The sequence below is a fragment of the Chiloscyllium plagiosum genome, unplaced genomic scaffold (genome assembly GCF_037043375.1).
Source record: "Chiloscyllium plagiosum isolate Xiang-an unplaced genomic scaffold, Cpla_swu_hap1 HiC_scaffold_18, whole genome shotgun sequence".
Taxonomy (NCBI): Eukaryota; Metazoa; Chordata; class Chondrichthyes; order Orectolobiformes; family Hemiscylliidae; genus Chiloscyllium; species Chiloscyllium plagiosum.
This window is the reverse complement of record NW_028270156.1, coordinates 38,063,610-38,084,820: the sequence shown is the minus strand read 5'-3', so window position 1 is coordinate 38,084,820 and position 21,211 is coordinate 38,063,610. Positions and strand designations below refer to the sequence as shown.

Genomic DNA, 21,211 nt, shown 5'->3' with positions numbered 1-21,211 from the left:
TGAATAATGAATTTTGGTCCTTCCTAGCCTATTTAGTTCAGTATTACATGTGGCAACAACATGTAGCTCCTCCGCTTTTCTCCCTAGCTCCCCACCTCTGTTTTTGGGATCAGATGTGTTTTGTTGATTGTTAGTTTACTTAGCTTCAGATCTTCACTAGGGTTTAACAGCACATCCAATTTAGCACAATCTAAGTTGGAATGTCCAGAATAATAAGATTGTGAGAATGACTAATAGATATGTCACAAGTTCAGGAATAAGTCAAATCCAATTCCAAGGTAAAATCTCCATTTATCCAAACTTATTTCATGTGGCTGTTAAATCAATGGAAATGGCCAATATTGCATTCTTTACAGTTGCACACACACATATGTGCTTTAAATACAATGCTATATGTCACTAAGGTTACGTACAATATAATGCATAAGTAAATAATTAATCCCCACATAGATTTTTGTTGGTGTACAATTTGCTGTCTCAAATACATGTCACAGATTGTGCACATACATTTAAATTTATTAAAGTTATCAGATCCTTGTCAATATGCAGTACGAACGTCTTTCCAGTAATTGTCATTTAAATGGACCAGTAACAAGATTGCCCCTGGTCTGCCTAATATGCTCTCTGCAAGCCTCAGTAGATAGCATTCAGATTTACAATACAACCATAGGCAACACAACATTAGATTAGATTAGATTATTTACAGTGTGGAAACAGGCCCTTCGGCCCAACAAGTCCCCACCGCCCTGCTGAAGCGCAACCCACCCATGCCCCTACATTTACCCCTTATCTAACACTACGGGCAATTTAGCAAGGCCAATTCACCTGACCTGCACATCTTTGGATTGTGGGAGGAAACCGGAGCACCCGGAGGAAACCCACGCAGACACGGGGAGAACGTGCAAACTCCACACAGTCAGTCGCCTGAGGCGGGAATTGAACCCGGGACTTAGGTCCTGTACCGGAACATATTTCAGAGTTCAATGAGCCTTCATGAACATGCATGTCAGTGAAATAATGAGATTGACATGAAGGTGATGCTTCCATTGACATGGCCAGCCTGCAGCTCCTCTTCCTTTTCCTTCTTAGTTACTTGCCATTCCTCCTCCTTTGTAGAGTCTGAAGGCAATAAAAGTTGTCTTTCCAGAGGTATGACAAAGCAAGATTTGAAAGCAGCCTCAACTTTTTTTTTGGACTATAAAAATACTTATTAGAATTTATTATTATTAGTTAAATACATACCACAGATGTTATAAACAGAGGATATCAGGGCCATCACAAAGACAGGATAAAGATCTCCACCAGCAAGCCTGACCACAACCCCACTCATTATTTATCTGGTGATGTTTATCATATCTATCCGAGTTCTGGCTGTGACATATCTTCTACATCCCTTTGCCAAGAGTAATTATCTGAAGAAGCCAAACACTGTGGGTGGTGAGAGAGGATCTAGGAGTTAATTCACTGAAGTGTCCTGTATAGCATCTGGTATTCTGGCATCTTTTCTTATAGTCTTCTTTCCTAAAACTCACCACAAACTGAGGAGCGTTCTAACAATTTGGGGTTGTCTGTATTACAGGAATATTGTCCATGATGGAATACAGCCTTGCTTTGAAATGTAGTGTTAACAGGGGCAGCTAAACCAACACAAATACGGATGAGTAGCAAATACAATATCACAAGCAAAGTCTTCGCATTTTTGCTACATACGTCCCAATCTAATCTTGAACTAGACTTTCAATTAGTACTCTTATATCAAGGATAGAATTTAGTTGACTACATGTGCGATGATATTTAAAACAAGATCAATAATGAATAACAGCCCAACTAAAGCTAAATTACTGTTATTCCAAGTACCAACTGCATTATATCAATGTCAAGAATGGTGCTATTCATTGCATAATATTGATTCAGGTATACCACTCAAGTACTGATCCACTCTAGAACTTGAACCAGTGTGTGCCTATATAGGGAGCAGCAATATCAGCAATGGTTTTAATCATCTGTGTCATGCAGTAGCTTCACTAAAGCAGCACTTTAATATCAGCCTTTAACCTTAGAAAAGGGAAAAACTCTTTCTGTTTTAAATGTCTAATGCAATTGTAAGTATCTATTAATTAAATGTGCACCACTTTCTCTTCTGAGGATCAAATTGTTGCAAGAATCCAAAAGATTCTTATCATCTTTATGCTTACTGCTGCCAGTTCCTGCTGACATTTTGGATATTTTTCCTTAAACTTAACATTATCTGTGAAGTGGCTGAAGTTACAAACTGAAAAGTGAGAGGAAACATGAATAAAAATGAAAGGCAATTATAATCATTAACCTGGGATACTTCAGCATGGACTTTGCATATAATAGTCCAGCTTTTGCATCCCACTAGGTTCTGTCACTCCTCCAAACCATTTTGTTTGATGTAATCAAGATCCATACAAACAAAAGGAGTTTACAGATACTCATAACTCTTATTAGCGGTCTAATTTGAAAAGAGTTTGTAATATTACATCGGGCAGTTGGCTGTGGAAAATAGGTCCTATTTACGTAGTTACATCTGAACACACTTCAGTGTCTCCCCCAAATTTCGAGAAGCTAAATGAAGACAGCATTGTCTTTTGTTTTGATACAAGAAAGTGATACAGTTATTATATGGTGGTGTCATATATTCCATTTTCTGTCATTTTAAAGAATGGTGAATTACCCCAAATCCTAAGAGTCCTTATTTACACTCATGTGTGGCCAAGTATGCACCCTAGCCTAATGCCTCATACAATGTTTGACAAGAAACGATTCCCCTTTGTAGCTTATTTGAAACTGCCACAACACAACAATGTCAGCGAATGTGGCATGCTTCATTATAAGAGGTTTATTGTTAGGCTATCACTCTCTGGATGAAAGTAGACATGAGGAAGATGCAAAATAGGCAGTATCATATCAGCCACCTGTTACATACTCCTCATAACATGCTGTTTCATTGACTTGAAGTAAACGGAGTATCAGTGATGTCATGTCATGTAACAGTTGACAGGGGAAATTCCAGTGTTCTGTATTCTTGTCCTTATACACTTTCATTGTTCTGGTGTCAAAAGGCAAGTCTTTGTAATTCCTTTGGAGGATTAAAACCGTTATCCATTGCCTGTTGTGATAGTTCCTTTACAATTTCCCAGAAAAGCAGCAAAGCAGAGAAATAATCAATACAGTGATGACTCTGGTGGAAGAATGGGCAACATGAATAAATTGAAGCACACGCCAGATACCTGGACTGATGTGGCGTGCTATATAAAAACTTCTAGCTACAAATTCAATGGTCATGGTACTCCATGATGCACAATTTTACCTCAGAAAGAAAGAAATCTTCATGTGCAGCAAAGTAATGAAGGTGAGAAGTAAAACCTTCAAGAAGCATTCATGGACTTCCGAGAGTTTGAAGTGAATTGAAACAGAAATAAAATGAAAGCTTGTGTCGTATATGGGTCTCAAAGGGTTAATATTGAGGATTATCATAGCAACAACCCATAATGATGATGCCAATTGGACTTGCAGCAAAATAGATTAGGATCTTGGATGAATGAGATCGAACACCCAGATCCTCTTCAGAGTATTAAATATTACATTTTTCGGATGAGTTAATTTTTTTAATTGGAAGGCTTGTCACTACAAGGTATAGCCACTTCTTTCACCCTACCTTAAAACACACCTCATTAAATACCCACCATCGTTCATGTCCAAATTCCATCCTATCTTGCTACATGCATTCGCACAATAACTCACCACTCAGCAAATATCCAGGAACCGAGTGGCATCCCTTGCACCCACACCATGTTTCAAAGCCTGTTGTGCCTCCAGACAAGCATTGTCAGTCTGGAAGTATCCTGTGCAGTTCCTGACATTTGTCCAGGGCCTGGGAGTTGGGGAAATCAGTCCTTTGCTATGTGGGTAGGTGTTTGGTGGTCTTCTTGAATGGGGTGGTGCATAGGTGAGACTTTTTCTTTCCACAGGACCAGGGATGGAGGCCACAACTCCAGAGTATTCCAAAGGAACATAGAACATAGAACATAGAAGAATACAGCGCAGTACAGGCCCTTCGGCCCTCGATGTTGCGCCGATCCAAGCCCACCTAACCTACACTAGCCCACTATCCTCCATATGCCTATCCAATGCCCGCTTAAATGCCCATAATGAGGGAGAGTCCACCACTGCTACTGGCAGGGCATTCCATGAACTCACGACTCGCTGAGTAAAGAACCTACCCCTAACATCTGTCCTATACCTACCACCCCTTAATTTAAAGCTATGCCCCCTTGTAATAGCTGACTCCATACGTGGAAAAAGATTCTCACTGTCGACCCTATCTAAACCCCTAATCATCTTGTACACCTCTATCAAGTCACCCCTAAACCTTCTTTTCTCCAATGAAAACAACCCCAAGTGCCTCAGCCTTTCCTCATACGATCTTTCTACCATACCAGGCAACATCCTGGTAAACCTCCTCTGCACCCGTTCCAGTGCCTCCACATCCTTCCTATAATATGGCGACCAAACTGCACACAATACTCCAGATGCGGCCGCACCAGAGTCTTATACAACTGCAACATGACCTCAGTGCTCCGGAACTCAATTCCTCTACCAATAAAAGCCAGTACGCCATATGCCTTCTTCACCGCACTATTTACCTGGGTGGCAACTTTCAAAGATCTGTGTACATGGACACCAAGATCCCTCTGCTCATCCACATTACCAAGTATCCGACCATTAGCCCAGTACCCCATCTTTTTATTACTCTTACCAAAGTGAATCACCTCACACTTAGCTACATTGAACTCCATTTGCCACCTTTCTGCCCAGTTCTGCAGCTTATCTATATATCCCGTTGTAACCTGCCATATCCTTCCTCACTGTCTACAACTCCTCCGACTTTCGTATCATCCGCAAACTTGCTCACCCAACCTTCTAACCCCTCCTCCAGGTCATTTATAAAAATTACAAACAGCAATGGTCCCAAAACAGATCCTTGCGGAACACCGCTAGTGACGGCACTCCAAGATGAACCTTTGCCATCAACTACTACCCTCTGTCTTCTTCCAGCCAGCCAACTCCTAATCCAAACCTCCAACTCACCCTCAATGCCATACCTCCGTATTTTTTGCAGTAGTCTACCATGGGGAACCTTATCAAACGCCTTACTAAAATCCATATACACCACATCTACCGCTTTCCCCTCGTCCACCTCCTTAGTCACCTTCTCAAAGAATTCAATAAGGTTTGTGAGGCACGACCTGCCCTTCACAAAACCATGCTGACTATCCTTGATCACATTATTCCTATCTAGATGTTCATAAATCCTATCCCTTACAATTCTCTCTAAGATTTTGCCCACAACAGAAGTGAGACTCACCGGCCTATAGTTACTAGGGTTATCCCTACTCCCCTTCTTGAACAAGGGAACCACATTTGCTAGCCTCCAATCTTCTGGCACTACTCCTGTAGACAACGAGGACATAAAAATCAAGGCCAATGGCTCTGCAATCTCCTCCCTTGCTTCCCAGAGAATCCTAGGATAAATGCCATCAGGCCCAGGGGACTTATCTATTTTCACCCTTTCCAGAATTTCCAACACCTCTTCTCTACATACCTCAAAGCCATCCATTCTACTTAATTGTGACTCAGTACTCACATTGACAACAATGTCCTGTTCCTGATTGAATACTGACGAAAAGTATTCATTCAGTGTCTCCCCAATCTCTTCAGCCTCCACACGCAACTTCCCACTACTATCTTTGACTGGACCTATTCCTACCCTAGTCATTCTTTTATTCCTGACATACCTATAGAAAGCCTTAGGGTTTTCCCTAATCCTACCAACTAAGGACCTTTCATGTCCCCTCCTTGCTGCTCTTAGCTCTCTCTTCAGGTCCTTCCTGGCTACCTTATAACTCTCAATCGCCCCAATTGAACTTTCACGCCTCATCTTTACATAGGCCGCCCTCTTCCCTTTAACAAGTCTCAGCTGTCTGGAGAAACGCCTAGCACTGGAGAAAAAAAGTCAAGGTCCTTCTCCGCCGTGCAGGGTGAATTCCACTGATACCTCTCACTTTTTCTGAATGCTACTGAACACACCTCTCACCAAAGTTCATGCTCTGCTACTCTCACAACTGCCTGCAATACTTTCCACATTCACTGACACCCAACACAATCCTGGACTTCACTAACCCAACGTAGGGCACTTATATGAAAATATAGCTTGAGTTTGATCAAATTAACCAGTATGCAGTAGGAATAGCAAAAGTTTGAAGGTAATAGACCAGCATGAGGAACTGCCATGCAGAGAGAAACCAGAAAACAAAGTAACAGCTACAACAAGGAGAAAGTGAGGACTGCAGATTTTGGAGATCAGAGCTGAAAATGTGTTGCTGGAAAAGCGCAGCAGGTCAGGCAGCATCCAAGAAGCAGGAGAATCGACGTTTCGGGCATGAGCCCTTCTTCAAGAATGAGGAAAGTGTGCCAAGCAGGCTAAGATAAATGGTAGGGAGGAGGGACTTGGGGGAGGGGCGTTGGAAATGCAATAGGCGGAAGGAGGTTAAGGTCAGGGTGATAAGGTGAGGGTGATAGGCTGGAGTGGGGATGGGGAGGTCAGGAAGAAGATTGCAGGTTAGGAAGGTGATGCTGAGTTCGAGGGTTGGGACTGAGACAAGGTGGGGGAGAGGGGAAATGAGGAAACTGGAGAAATCTGAGTTCATCCCTTGCGGTTGGAGGGTTCCTAGGCAGAAGATGAGGCGCTCTTCTTCCAGCCGTTGTGTTGCTATGGTCTGGCGATGGAGAAGTCCAAGGACCTGCATGTCCTTGGTAGAGTGGGAGGGGGAGTTGAAGTGTTGAGCCACGGGATGGTTGGGTTGGTTGGTCCGAGTGTCCCAGAGGTGTTCTCTGAAACGTTCCGGAAGTAGGCGGCCTGTCCCCCCAAAATAGAGGAGGCCACATCGGGTGCAGCGGATGCAGTAAATGATGTGTGTGGAGGCGCAGGTGAATTTGTGGCGGATATGGAAGGATCCCTTGGGGCCTTGGAGAGAAGTAAGAGGGGAGGTGTGGGCGCAAGTTTTGCATTTCTTGCGGTTGCAGGGGAAGGTGCCGGGAATGGAGGTTGGGTTGGTGTGGGGTGTGGACCTGACGAGGGAGTCACGGAGGGAGTGTTCTTTTAGGAATGCTGATAGGGGAGGGGAGGGAAATATATCCCTGGTGGTGGGGTCCATTTGGAGGTGGCGGAAATGACAACGGATGATACGATGTATATGGAGGTTGGTGAGGTGGTAGGTGAGGACCAGTGGGGTTCTGTCCTGGTGGCGACTGGAGTATTTATCTGGTACTGCCATATCACATTCTGCAAAGAAATATCAGTAAAAAGCATAATGCCTGCAGACCTTCTGCTCTGTCTACTCATGCACACTGGACACTTTCCCATCTGCACCAACAGTTGTAGCTGTACCACCCACTTCATTTATCATAATACCTGCTTCTCTCTCATTCCAGGAGAAAAACAGTCCACAATTGGGCAGAAAGAGTCAGGAGGGGTGGTGTGCTAGGTAAAAACAATGACTGCAGATGCTGGAAACCAGATCTGGATCAGTGGTGCTGGAAGAGCACAGCAATTCAGGCAGCATCCGAGGACAGGCAAAATCGACGTTTCGGGCAAAAGCCCTTCATCAGGAATAAAGGCAGAGAGCCTGAAGCATGGAGAGATAAGCTAGAGGAGGGTGGGGGTGGGAGAGAGTGGCATAGAGTACAATAGGTCAGTGGGGAAGGAGATGAAGGTGATAGGTCAGGGAGGAGAGGGTGGAGTGGATAGGTGGAAAAGGAGCTGGGCAGGTCGGACAAGTCCGGACAGGTCAGGGGATCGAGTTTCTGGAGGTTAGAAGCTAGGATGAGGTGGGGGAAGGGGAAATGAGGAAACTGTTAAAATCCACATTGATGCCCTGGGGTTGAAGTGTTCCGAGGCGGAAGATGAGGCGTTCTTCCTCCAGGCGTCTGGTGGTGAGGGAGCGGCGGTGGAGGAGGCCCAGCACCTCCATATCCTCGGCAGAGTGGGAGGGGGAGTTGAAATGTTGAGCCACTGGGCGATGTGGTTGATTGGTGCGGGTGTCTCGGAGATGTTCCCTAAAGCGCTCTGCTAGGAGGCGTCCAGTCTCCCCAATGTAGAGGAGACCGCATCGGGAGCAACGGATACAATAGATGATATTAGTGGATGTGCAAGTAAAACTTTGATGGATGTGGAAAGCTCCTTTGGGGCCTTGGATGGAGGTGAGGGAGGAGGTGTGGGCGCAGGTTTTACAGTTCCTGCGGTGGCAGGGGAAAGTGCCAGGATGGGAGGGTGGGTCGTAGGGGGGCGTGGACCTGACCAGGTAGTCACGGAGGGAACGGTCTTTGCGGAAGGCGGAGAGGGGTGGGGAGGGAAATATATCCCTGGTGGTGGGGTCTGTTTGGAGGTGGCGGAAATGTCGGCGGATGATTTGGTTTATGCGAAGGTTGGTAGGGTGGAAGGTGAGCACCAGGGGCGTTCTGTCCTTGTTGCGGTTGGAGGGGTTGGGTCTGAGGGCGGAGGTGCGGGATGTGGATGAGATGCGTTGGAGGGCATCTTTAACCACGTGGGAAGGGAAATTGCGGTCTCTAAAGAAGGAGGCCATCTGGTGTGTTCTATGGTGGAACCGCTCCTCCTGGGAGCAGAGCTGTCCAGTAGTGGTAAATGTAATGATGTACACAAATGTGTAATATACTAAAGGGGAGAAAAAGCATTGGGGGTGATATCTATGGATCTGAACAGGGTTAATACTGAGTTCTGGAACAAAAATAGCACCCACTAGGATGATGTCATTATGGAATTGTGGACAGAATTGCTTATGATCACAGGGAAGTAAGAATAAAAATCAAGGTTTTCTTCATATTTGCCAATTCACTATATTTCATTGTCAACGTAACTGTAACTAATTGCCAACATGCAATAAACTACTATATTTCAATACAAGAGGTTTTGCTGGTAAAAACAATAAGTATTTTTTTTCTTCTAACATACCAGATCAGGCAGGCCATACACATCCCTAAACTTAAAGAAAATACTGTCAGTAAATTTACCATGTGGTGCACTGCAGACGCAGTTTAGTTACACATGCGACGGTTTGGAACATTAAGTTATACTTATATTTCCATTACAACTTACATCATCAAATTAGGAACAAATCCAACCGCCCAAATTATCTCATCCTATTTGCAGCATTGAATATGTACATGGCATACTAATCAAATTGTAATCAGAGTCAAGATATCAGCAAAATATGATACAGAATCTGTCTGCCTCATTGTCTTCTATAAAAATACAGAACACTTATGCATTCAGAGCACTTACAGAAATCATCAGGGACAGGTGGGATAGATTTCTAAAGGGCAGGTCATGCTTGGCTAATTTAATTGTAAAATTAAACAGTGTGTAGACAAAGCAAATGTAATGCTGTATATACAGATTTTCAGAAACTGTTTGATTAGATGTCACATAAGAGAATTGTGAGAATTGGGGACACAGGCCATTAAAGGGCATCTAAACTCTGGATAGGGCACAGCATAGGGCAAAGGCCAGAGATATGGATGAATGAGATTGTTAATAAATTGACAGAATATGGATCGTGCCTCAAGGATGTACATTTTGTTTTCTACCTTTATAAATACTAGGTGCATTATATCAATGCTTGTTGAGTTTGTTTCCTGAATTTTAACATAGTAAAATGTATCTCAATGGCTGCAAAGTACTTTGAAATATCTAGTGATCATATAAATGACCACATAAGCGCAAGTCATTCTCTTTTTCAAATGATACAAATTTAGAAGAATAGTAAATTTGTGTGTCGTGGGGGTTTGGAATAATGCATGTAGAGGTTTTCAAAAGAATATCAGCAGTTTTGAAAATTTAAATGAAAATAAGTGAAATGTACATTTTGGGGAAAGAACAACAATGGAAATAAATGGGGGAACTGAAAAATCTTTAAACAGAACAAAAGTAAGAAGAGGCAAAGGCAATTCTTGGTTTCAAATATAGATATATTATGTATATCATATATATTGTATATAAATATTAAAACAGAGAAGTGGATTTGAATCTGAAAAATAAATTGTTTAGGTCATGGTTGTGTACAATTGTGGTTATCTACTTAAAGGAAGAAATACTAATGTTACGGAAATAGAACAGAAAAGATTAACCGGAATTATGTCATAACGAAAGGTTAGAATTGTGAAGAACCACACACAATTTGCATTTCATTTCACTTTAACAGAAGATAGGAGAATTTAATAAAAGTTTACAAAAGTACTAAATGTTTTGGGAGGGTAAACCATGAAATGTTGTTTGTACTGGTCAGTAAATCAGGAATCAGGAACAATTCTGAGCTCAGTTTTAGCTTTAGCACCAGAAGTACCAAGGGACAACTCAGAAGATTGTTTTTCACACAAAGCTTTGTTAGAACATGGAATGCTCTAACACAAATGGTTACTGAAGCACACACTATAACCTGCTCTCAAAGGGAATTTGATAAGTATGTGAAGAAGAGTTTAAACAGATACAGGATAAAGGGAAAGAATTGGAAATAGATTTGAAAAGCTAACAGCAATTGCTGTTAGAAAGAGAAACAGAAATTGTTCTTATCAAAGTCACAAATTACATCCTTTGTGACTTGGACAAAGACAAACCTTCCTCATGCTTCTTGATCTGAATTCATCTAAAATTCTGTTGGCAGCATCCTCACTTATCCACAGATAATTCATGCTGACCTACATTGGCTCCCAGTCAAAACGGCTCTATGTTTATACACTTATCTGAGACCCCTGTGCTCCTCTACCTCTTGTTCATATTTGATTGTAATTGCTCCACCTTTTATGACTGTGCCTACAGTCGCCTAGGGTCTTTTGTATAGAGTTTCTTCACTAAACTCCAATGCCTCACTTTCCTCCTATAAGACACTCTTTAAAACCTACCTCTGTGATCAAGCATTTGGCCATCTGTGCTAACATTGCCAAATGTGGCTCAGTGTCAAATTTTGATTTATAACAGTCCTATGTATTACACTGAAGCATTTTATAATTTTTTAATATGTTACATCAATACAAATGGTTTAGTCGAGGTGGGAACATACAAACAAGTAACAAGAGTAGGCCACTCAGCCTTTCAACGAGGTAAAAACAATGACTGCAGATGCTGGAAACCAGATTCTGGATCAGTGGTGCTGGAAGAGCACAGCAATTCAGGCAGCATCCGAGGACAGGCAAAATCGACATTTCGGGCAAAAGCCCTTCATCAGGAAGGCAACTCCACCATTCAATAAGAATCATGGCTGATTTGATGTTAACATCAACTCTACATTTCTGGGTATCCCCAATAATCTTTCACACCTTTGGTAATTCAGAATCTATCTACTTCTACCTTAAAAATATTTAAAGATTCTACATCCTCTACTTTTTGAGGAAGGGAATTCCAAAGACTCCCAACCCCTGAGGAAACATCCTTTCATTATCTATCCAGTCAAGTCCCCTCAGGATTTAATATTTATATTTCTCTACATAGAAATATTATGCGATGTTATTTATAGCACTAATGCTGAATTTAAGTTTTGGGCTGGGATTTTAAAATTATGCAGAATAATGTGGGCAGTCGAGACTGTGGTGCTGGAAAAGGACAGCAGGTCAGACAGCAGGAAGAGCAGGAGAATTGACATTTTGGGCATAAGCCTTCATCAGGAATGCTGTAGGCAATCAATTGAAGACAATAATTAATAATTTGAGGTCTCACTCCCATGCTGACTGGGATTTTCAGTCATAATGTATAGTGGCCCACAGTTAAGGAGACTGTTTGAGGGTGAAGTGTTGTGGCAGACTGGGGCTGGGGGGGATTTGATGGATTCTACAAGTGACCACCCCTTACTTATAATGACTGTGAGGTCAGAGGTGCAGTTGCTAGCTGTCTCCTAGAGGGAGTGACCCTCCAAGATCATAGCCAGACAGTTGTGATATCTCTCCCCTTCCATCTTCTAGCTCCCACCCCAACCAACCGATCTGCTAATCACTGACAGCTGGAGAGTAGAAGAGAGGAGAAGGCAGGTTCATAGCAAGGCAGCTGGGTGATTTACTGTTGGCCTAGCCCTGTCCTCCCACCTTCCTGATGCTGGATCACTTGATTAAGCACAAAGTGCCTTTGAATGAGGGGCACCATTAGAAGATCACGGGTAAACACCGGATAATGAGGCCTCCATCAAAACTGCTGAGCTTATTGGCAGTGGGATGAGGCATGATTTCTGTGTTGGATGGTCAGCATTCACCCTTCCTACCTCAGACTAAATTGGAGGGTGAGGCATCTCCATCATGCACCCTGTCACCCAACTACGCAACACTCCTGACTCCCTCTCAGGAACAGGCATTAAATTGAATCCATCAGATTCTGCTTTTATCATTGCTGTCAAAAAATGCTAATCCATGACTGATCTCTTAAACAGCCTCTAAATTCTTAACACAACAGAGAGAAAAACTGCTTTCTCCATAATTAAGGGAACCACTAATATTTTGGGTCCATTATTTTTTGATGTTTTCATTGACAATCTAGATGCACCAAAATCCAAATGAGAATAATTCTAGGCTTCAGGATGGCTTTTAGTGGGCATGGTAAAGGATAAATAGACAGGCAGGAGGCTGGAAGAACACATCAAGCCAGGCAGCATCAGGAGATGGAGAAGTCAATGTTTCGGGTATAAATTCCATTGTGCTGCTCTAACACAGAAATATAGTGCACTGTAAATAGTGAAACTTTAAAATTTGTAGATGAGAATAAAGATTTTAGGCTAGAATTTAATTCTCACAGTGTTGAATGGTCCATTGGCTGGACAGCCAGGGGCAATCCTTCACCACCATTGTAAGCCCTCAAGATCCTACTTAGCATCAATCAAGCATGGACATGGGTGCTATTAGGGCCTCGTTCCTGTTCAGGGAGAGCTTCCAGCCCTTTGAGAGCTGCTAGCCAATTTGAGACCAGCTCTCTAGTAATGACAGCCCCAGTAGTAGCACTGGCAGCTGTCTGTACTACAGTTCATCCTGGATTGTCATTGGAATGTGTAGGACAGGTAGGTATAGTAGGATCAAGACCACTCAAGGAAGCCTTAGCAAGGGTGTGGAAGAGGCCAGCAGGTTCACCTACGGGCAGCCCTTACTGCAGGAGGGTCACTCTGTCAGCCAGATATATCACACATAGGAGATAACCGCTCCCCAAAAGGGCATAGCCCAGGGTTTACTTGGCAACTTACCCACCTGGAATGGTTCCCATTCACTTAGTGTTGCTGCAAAATGAGGTACTTAAACAGGTTGAGGCAAAAGTGAGGACTGCAGATGCTGGAAACCAGAGTTTAGATTAGAGTGGTGCTGGAAAAGTACAGCAGGTCAGACAGCATCTGAGGAGCAGGAAAATTGACATTTCAGGCAAAAGCCCTTCATCAGGAATAGAGGTCTGACAGGTCTGACAGCATCTATTATTTTTCACACAGAATAGACATCTTTCTCCCTTCTTGCCCGGAAATTAATCTTCCTGCATGATTACACAGCCCTGACACATTCCTGCCCAATTCCAGGGGAATAATTCAATTCCACCCACAGTCCATGTACAAAAATACTCTAAAGAGAAGAATCAGAGACCTTTATTTGCTCATTGTCAGAATTCACCCGGAAGGGCAGGGATATTGATTCCAGAAATCATTTTTAAAAGAGGGGTGAACACATCCTCAGCAGATTATAGATTAAACTTTCATTCCGAAGATGTTAAGCACACAGTTAATGTAATGGTAACAAAGCATGAAATTATCAGAACTTCCATCTTTCAGTATGAGACGTTGCACTACGTCCACATCTAGCAAACATAGTTCTTGGAACTTTTGCATTTAAAGTTGACCGAGGAAACTGGGCATGGCTGGTTCTTGGCCATGGCTCTTAAAATTAAGCTTTTTTTTCCCAGCAAAAAGACACTAAGGTTCCTTTTGAAATCTTTTACTCTCACTCAACTTACTAAGAAATGACCTTCAGTATATCAATATAACTAGTAAATTCGGCTTTACAATTTTTTGAAAGAAGCATTTTTCAATTATCTAAAGTTATATTACTTCAGTGGGTTTTTTTTTCAAGACTCCTTTTCCAAACTTTTTTTTTGTGATTTTTAGCCGTGTATATAAAATGTGACTTGATTATTCTTCTTAAATATCTGGGAACTTTGAAATTCACTTTTTTTTTAAAAAAATGCTACATTGCAAAGCAATGCAGATTTTATGTTCAGTAATATAAAGACAAAAATGACCAGAGACTTAACCCACAAACAACTATTGAAACATTGAGTTGAATTTGCATTCATATCACACCAAAGTAGAAAATGATCATTTTGTTTTGAACTTTCTTTCATTCTCCATAAATTGTGTATGTTTCAATCTGGCTGAGAAGACACAATGGTGACCTCCCAATCCTTTGCCAATATTTGTCTTTGGCGGAGTTGGGTACTGCTGGAGATTAGAATCAAGTTTAGAGTGATGCTGGAAAAGCACAGCAGGTCAGGTAGCATCTGAGGAGCAGGAAAATCGATGTTTCAGGCAAAAGCCCTTCATTACGAAAGGACTGAAGCCCTGAAGAAGGGCTTTTGTCTGAAACATCGATTTTCCTGCTCCTCAGATGCTACCTGACCTGCTGTGCTTTTCCAGCACCACTCTAATCATGACAATATTTGTCTTTGTCTGGCCTTAAGGTTGCATGCAAGAGACCGAAGGAGATCAAATCTCCAACTTCCCCTCGATTGCTTTCAAGCTGACTTCTTTATTTTCCATCAATCTGATGCACAATCAAGAACAGAAATTTGCACAATTGGATTTATCTGTAAATTCATAACTTTTACCACCTGCTGTTACAAAGCCAAGGTAGCATGCAATAACTTAAGTATTCTGAAGTGAAATGAGGTGAAAAAAGGATGACATTCACAAAAGGAAAAGCTTATAAATTAGAATATTGCAATGCAAAGTAAAGCTAGTGTTCCATATTGGCAAAGGAATAATTTGTCACCACAGTCCTGAGCTGCATAAATGAATCTCTTGATCCTTCCTTTAAAAAAAATGTCATATTTCACAATACCATTCTTTGTCATCTTGCCCCTTACTTTCACGACCAAAAACCTCAGTTTAAAATAACAGACCAATTCGGGAGCCTGCTAATCACACTTGGAAATACAAAAAAGTTAGAGCTTGAAATGTTTCAACTCCGCAAATATTTCTCCCAGATTTCAGTTCAAACCCATCATAACAGAAGGTGTTTATCTTGGAACTAAATAATAAATACCAACTCATTAGAGTAGTTATTTTAGTAAGAAGTGTAGAACTTCCCTTTAAGCAATAATTCATAATAGGGTAGCAAGTGACCATTTATCTTTATTTAAAGTTATTAGAAGACTTCTTTTATTATATACTAGATTGGGAATTTCCCTGTAATCTATTGTTAAAAATAGTCTTTCGAGTGATTCACTACATTTTTATATTATAGAACTAATTCATCGTATGATGTTACACTGATCTTCAAACAGAACTGAAAAATAAAGTGAAAATTCAAAGTTAATTGAAGGTACTAATCTAATTTGATGCTCTGTTTTATTTTACTATGGTATCTTTAGTCATCATTGGAATTGCCATGTAATGCATTGAAACACATCTAATTCCCTCAATATCTGATTACATTTCCACACAGTATAGCATCAATGATCATTGATCATGCAGATGGTCATGAACAAGACAAACTGTAATGCAAAAGCCTCAGGTAGTTCTGGTAGAGGTGGTAAGAATATTGGGGACTGATGCGGGGGTGGGGAAGAGTTGTATGGGGGATGGTATATGACTGAGGTGGTGTCATGGGAGGAGAATAAAATAAAATGTTTAGAAAGGACTCTGTGGCTTTAACTTGTCAGTGAACCGTTTCTACTCGGGAAAGCTTTGGGAACTGAGGTTAATAAAGGGCGCACAAAAATTAAACACCTTACCAAATTCTGTCTGAATGAATTTCTCCATTAAACCAGTACGCAATAAAAAGAGAGTTTTGTGCAATTACCACCACATCACTGGGGCATGAAATAAGCCAGCTTTTGCTTGCTGTTTTTCCTTGGTTTCATTCTTTTCCTTTTTAGCTGAGGTAAGCCTAGAAGCACTCTACAGCGAGCAGATTACTTAACAGATCTAATTCACCACCATTACCTCCACCCCCTTTCTTGCCCTCATGGAAGAGAATTAACTACTTTTCCTCACACTTTTCCCCCAAACATGTCCAGACTTATATTCATATTGATAATATATATAATATAATACATAAATATATGTTTGTGTAACTGGTTTTAGGCAAGAAATCGGCGACATGCCCAGAAATTTTTAATTGCTTGAACAAATGCTTTCAACACCCTCTGAAAGATAGAAGAGTAACAGATGCCATTGGAACACTTCTACACTGTCTCTTTGCTGCTCGTAAAAATAGCACATTGTTGCACAGACAGCGCTTTTTTCCTTTGTCTATGCAGCAGTAAATGGTGTACGATGCAATTTTTTTTCTTCCTTCTTTTGCCATCTGCCCCAGAGCTTCATTAAAGATACATAAATGGACTACTGGCCTGATATCTTGTGAGGAACAGGTGCTATTGTTTGTCCCAGTAGACCCACAGTAAAGATCTGACTCAGAGTACTTGAGACTCAGCATCTGCAGCAGTCAGTCAGAGTGCTACTCTGTGTGACACTCGTCATCAAGCCTGCAATGCAAATAAACTGGTCGGGAGAGTAATTAAAATTTTTCTTAAGGGGCTTTATATCGTCTCTGCTCAAGCAACCAACTGGGAGGATTTGTGACACGAAAATAACAGCACAATTCATAAGCTCTAATATCAGAGTATTAAGCTCAAATAAAAATGACCTTACATGAGATGTTTCAGTTTGTTCTGACTTTGTGATTAAAGCTGGTGTTTCTCTCTCAGATCAAGAATTGTATTAAATATGAAAGTCAGCAGTAGTCACTGTCATAAGTTAATCTGATTGTGGGTGGGGGGTGGGGGTTCAGGATTTTTACTTAGTTCTCTTACTCAAGATATTAACTTCTAAAATAGGCTAAACTGAATTTTTCACGTCTGACCGTTCTGCCCAAAGTCCAGTCAGTTTCGATTTTAAGTGCTAATGTTTATCAAGAAACAAAACAAAATAACATATGTGTGTCAGAACTCTGGAATTAATACAGGTGACTGTCATGGAGTTGTAAAAGCAAGGGAATCAATTTTCATTTTTACCATCCAGATATTAGTTCTATTCAGGTTGAAGCATAGGAAGTCAAATCAGGCAGTGAGGGTTGCTTGGTATTACCGTACTCATTTGATAGCTAGTTGAAACTTTATTGCTGGAACAGAACAGCAGGTCAGGCAGCATCCAGGGAACAGGAGATTCGACGTTTCGGGCACAGGCCCTTCCTCAGGAAGGGCCTGTGCCCGAAACGTCGAATCTCCTGTTCCCTGGATGCTGCCTGACCTGCTGTGCTGTTCCAGCAATAAAGTTTCAACTTTGATCTCCAGCATCTGCAGACCTCACTTTCTCCTCATTTGATAGCTAGTTAAGAGAAGACAAATACAACAGAAGAATGGAAGAATGGAAGCTTTTGGTACTTTAACCAGAGGTGAAGGTGAAACTCTATCCCAATTCATCACTTTCACAGCTAATTTTTAAAGAAGTTATGCTCCGCGGTGCTTAATAGAAAAAGAAGTATTTTTCCATCAATGCCAGACTTTGAACAGCAGATTTCATTTGAAATAGACTGTTTAATGACAATGAAAAACCTGCGCACAAAGGCACTTAACATGAATATGTTCAGCCTAATGTTACCAGAAAATATTATTCAGATGTTAGTGTCTCAAAGAGCAACAATAGCTCAAATTTATCGACATGATTAGCTGCTAAGGAGGAACTAAGTGTTCCTTTTTTTGTGCTAACATTTCATTTCATGTCATTGTGACCTCATTTCAATACAATTATTTCTATTTCAGCAGCTGTTTAACCTCACATGACAGGATGAGCTGACTGATAAGTTGAGAATTTCTCATGGTCTTTCTCATTTTTTTGGGAAGGGTAATTAAAAATATGTTGTAGGTTCCACATCATATCACTAGTGAAAAGAACAGTTGAGCATTTATAAAGTATGAAATAAAATTAGGAAACTTACGTTTTTGGGTTTTCACTTTGACATTTTCTTAACACAGTGTTAGAGACATTTCCTGTAAATGGCCTTGCTCTAACTCGACTATACATACAGCTAGGAGGAGAAAGTGAGGACTGCAGATGCTGGAGATCACAGCTGAAAATGTGTTGCTGGAAAAGCGCAACAGGTCAGGCAGCATCCAAGAAACAGGAGAATCGACGTTTCGGGCATGCCCGAAATGTCGATTCTCCTGTTCCTTGGATGCTGCCTGACCTGCTGTACTTTTCCAGCAACATATATACATACAGCTACCCAATATCCAGTAATATAGATGCAGAAGGGAGTTACAAACGTTTAGCTCCTCCTGTTTGTAAAAGTGTTTTCAAATTTCACTTCTGAAAGATAAAAGCAAAATCTGAAACAAACACAGAGTGCTGGAGAAACTCAGCAGCTGTGGTGGCTGTAGAGATTGAAAAAGAACTAATGTTTTGAGTCCAATACAACTCTCTTCAGTTCTGCACAGCTGCTGAGCTCCTTCAGTATTTCATTGTATTTGTTTCACTCCTGAGGGTCTGGATCTAATTTTTAGACTCTGCCTCCTGATCATAAACTTCCTAACTAAAAGAAATAATTTTCTGCAGCTACTCAATCTATCTCCCTTATTTTCTTCGCAACATTGATTAAATCAGCAACAATACTTCAAAAAATGACACAGAGAGCAATTTAGACCTGATGGAAGACATGCTGTAACAGGAGCAACCTGCAGCTCCAAGGCAGAGGTACAGGCTGCATTATGAGCCAATGGTCTGTGGGAGCAGTCCTAAATCCACGTTTAGCCGATGAGCAAACAGAGAGAGAGTTTGTGAGTCAACTGGTCACTGGTACAAACGAAAAGTTTTAAATGGTGCATTGATTGAATCTGAAAGGCTGGAATTTTAAATGATATGTTGAAGCTCGGATCATACACCACCACCAAAGTGCATGGATACCATGAGGTAGCACGTAGAGAAAAGATATACAAAGCAAACAGATCTAAGAGAGAAACTTACAAAAAGCAGGAACAGCGAACTGGGAAATTGAAAACATAATTAGTTGAACCAGTAAAGTAATGAACAATTTAATGAAGTGCCTGATCTAAGGTGGGTTTTTTTTGGAATGATCCACCACACCCACAAAAGTTGGCAATTCTTGATTAAACTTGTGAAAGGTGTGAAATCCTCAATTAATGATGGAAAAAAACTGAAAAATCATCTATTACAGTCTAAAAAGGCAGTAATGTTTCATTAAAGTCACAAAATGGGGGAGACAACTTCCCCATTCCCCCCAACCACCTCCAGAACAATACTAAAGCATGGAAGCAAAAACAGAAATTTGCTGGAAGAACTCAGCAGGTCTGGCAGCATTTGTGGAGAGAAAGTAGAGTTAATGTTTCAGGTCCTGTACCTTTTCTTCACAACTGATTTTAGCTAGGAAAAGGTTGGTAAATATGCTGAAAGTCTGGTGGGTGGAGTAAGGAAGAGTAAATGGTGTGGAGACGGAACCCAGAGAGAGAGAAAAACAGTTGGGCAGACAAAGATCAGCCTGGGCAAACCAATAACTGTGAATGCAGACTATTAATGGTTGACAATGGGGTTTTTTTTGTGATAGCAGCCCATGTGTTCACAAGGCCAGGTGTGTGAGGGTTAGGGTAAGGTCATGAGAGAAGATGCTCAGGCGATAAAATTATTGTACCCGATATTGGGTCCCTAAGGCTGCAGAATCCCCAAGCAGAAAATGAGATGCAGGTCTTCCAACCTGTGCAGAATTCACTGGAGCACTGCAGCAAGCCTGAGACAGAGACGTTGGCCAAGAAACACTGTGTTGAAGTGGCAGGCAACAGGAAGCTCAGGATCTTTTTCACTTCTCTTGCATTCAACATTGTCTACTCTATTTGCTGCTCACAATGTGGTCTGGTCTATATTGGGAAGGCAAATTGGGATCTGTTTGCTTTGTATTTTTTTTCACTACGTGCTACCTCATGGTATCTATGCACTTGGGCGACGGTGTTTGGTCTGAGCTTCAACATATCATTTAAAATTCCAGCCTTTCAGATTCAATCAATGCACCATTGAAAATTTCTCATTTGTACCAGTGATTTTTGATGTTGACTCACAGACTCTCTATCTAGGCAATTGCTTTGCAGAACACTCATGTTCTGTCTGCCAAAATGACTCTGAACTTCCTGCTCCCTGCCTCTTCAACACACGACCACATTCCCTGGCTAATTTCTCCATCTCAGGCTTGCTGCGCAGCTCCAGTAAAGCTCAACACAAACTGGAAGCTGTTTCTGATTTCCACATCTTCACCTCTTTTTGTTTCTTTTTTGTCTAAAGCATGGGGAAACTGCTTTAACTAAAATATTTGCAACATGAAAATCTTTAATGGAAGTGAAATCATATTACACTGGGAAGTTCCAGTAGCTGAAATAGTATTGCCAAATGGAACACAAAATTCAATATCTTGGAGAATATCCTGAGGAACAGACTGTCTCACTGGGTTGGGAAAGGGGAGAGAGGACATGGTGACAGAGAATGTAACAAGTAAAGCTGAAAGAAAGGGAAAGAATGGGAGTGGGTTCACAATTTGAAGGTGTTGATTTCAATATTGAGTTGGACTGTGTTCACTCCAGTCTGGCAGTTGGACACACCATTGTTCTGCCATTCTCACATTCCGATCACCTAAACTGAACTATCAACATCGTTTCTCCCCCAGCACTCCACCGAATCTTCCACACACCCCCCAACACCACCCCTGACCATTCCATAAATGCTGCCCCCCCCCTCCACAGTGCACTTCAGCTCTGATGAAGAGTCATCTAGACTCAAAACATTAGCTTACTATCTCTCCACCGATGCTGCCCGACTCGTTGTGACCGCCAGCATTTTTTGTTTTCAGATTCCAGCATTTTCAGTAATTTGCTCCTAAAATA

General features: G+C 41.4%; 1 protein-coding gene and 1 long non-coding RNA gene across 25 annotated transcripts in view; one reads left to right on the top strand and one right to left on the bottom strand.

Moving 5' to 3' along the window:
- The window catches only part of sox6 (SRY-box transcription factor 6), a 636,702-nt gene that overhangs the window by 116,614 nt on the left and 498,877 nt on the right, over positions 1 to 21,211 (bottom strand). The gene's annotated exons all lie outside the window — the stretch shown is intronic.
- Positions 1 to 21,211, top strand: part of LOC148146960 (uncharacterized) — a 30,637-nt gene that overhangs the window by 7,668 nt on the left and 1,758 nt on the right. The window contains exon 2 of the long non-coding RNA XR_015760154.1: positions 15,574 to 15,651. This is a non-coding gene — a long non-coding RNA (uncharacterized LOC148146960). The remainder of the gene's footprint in view (positions 1 to 15,573; positions 15,652 to 21,211) is intronic.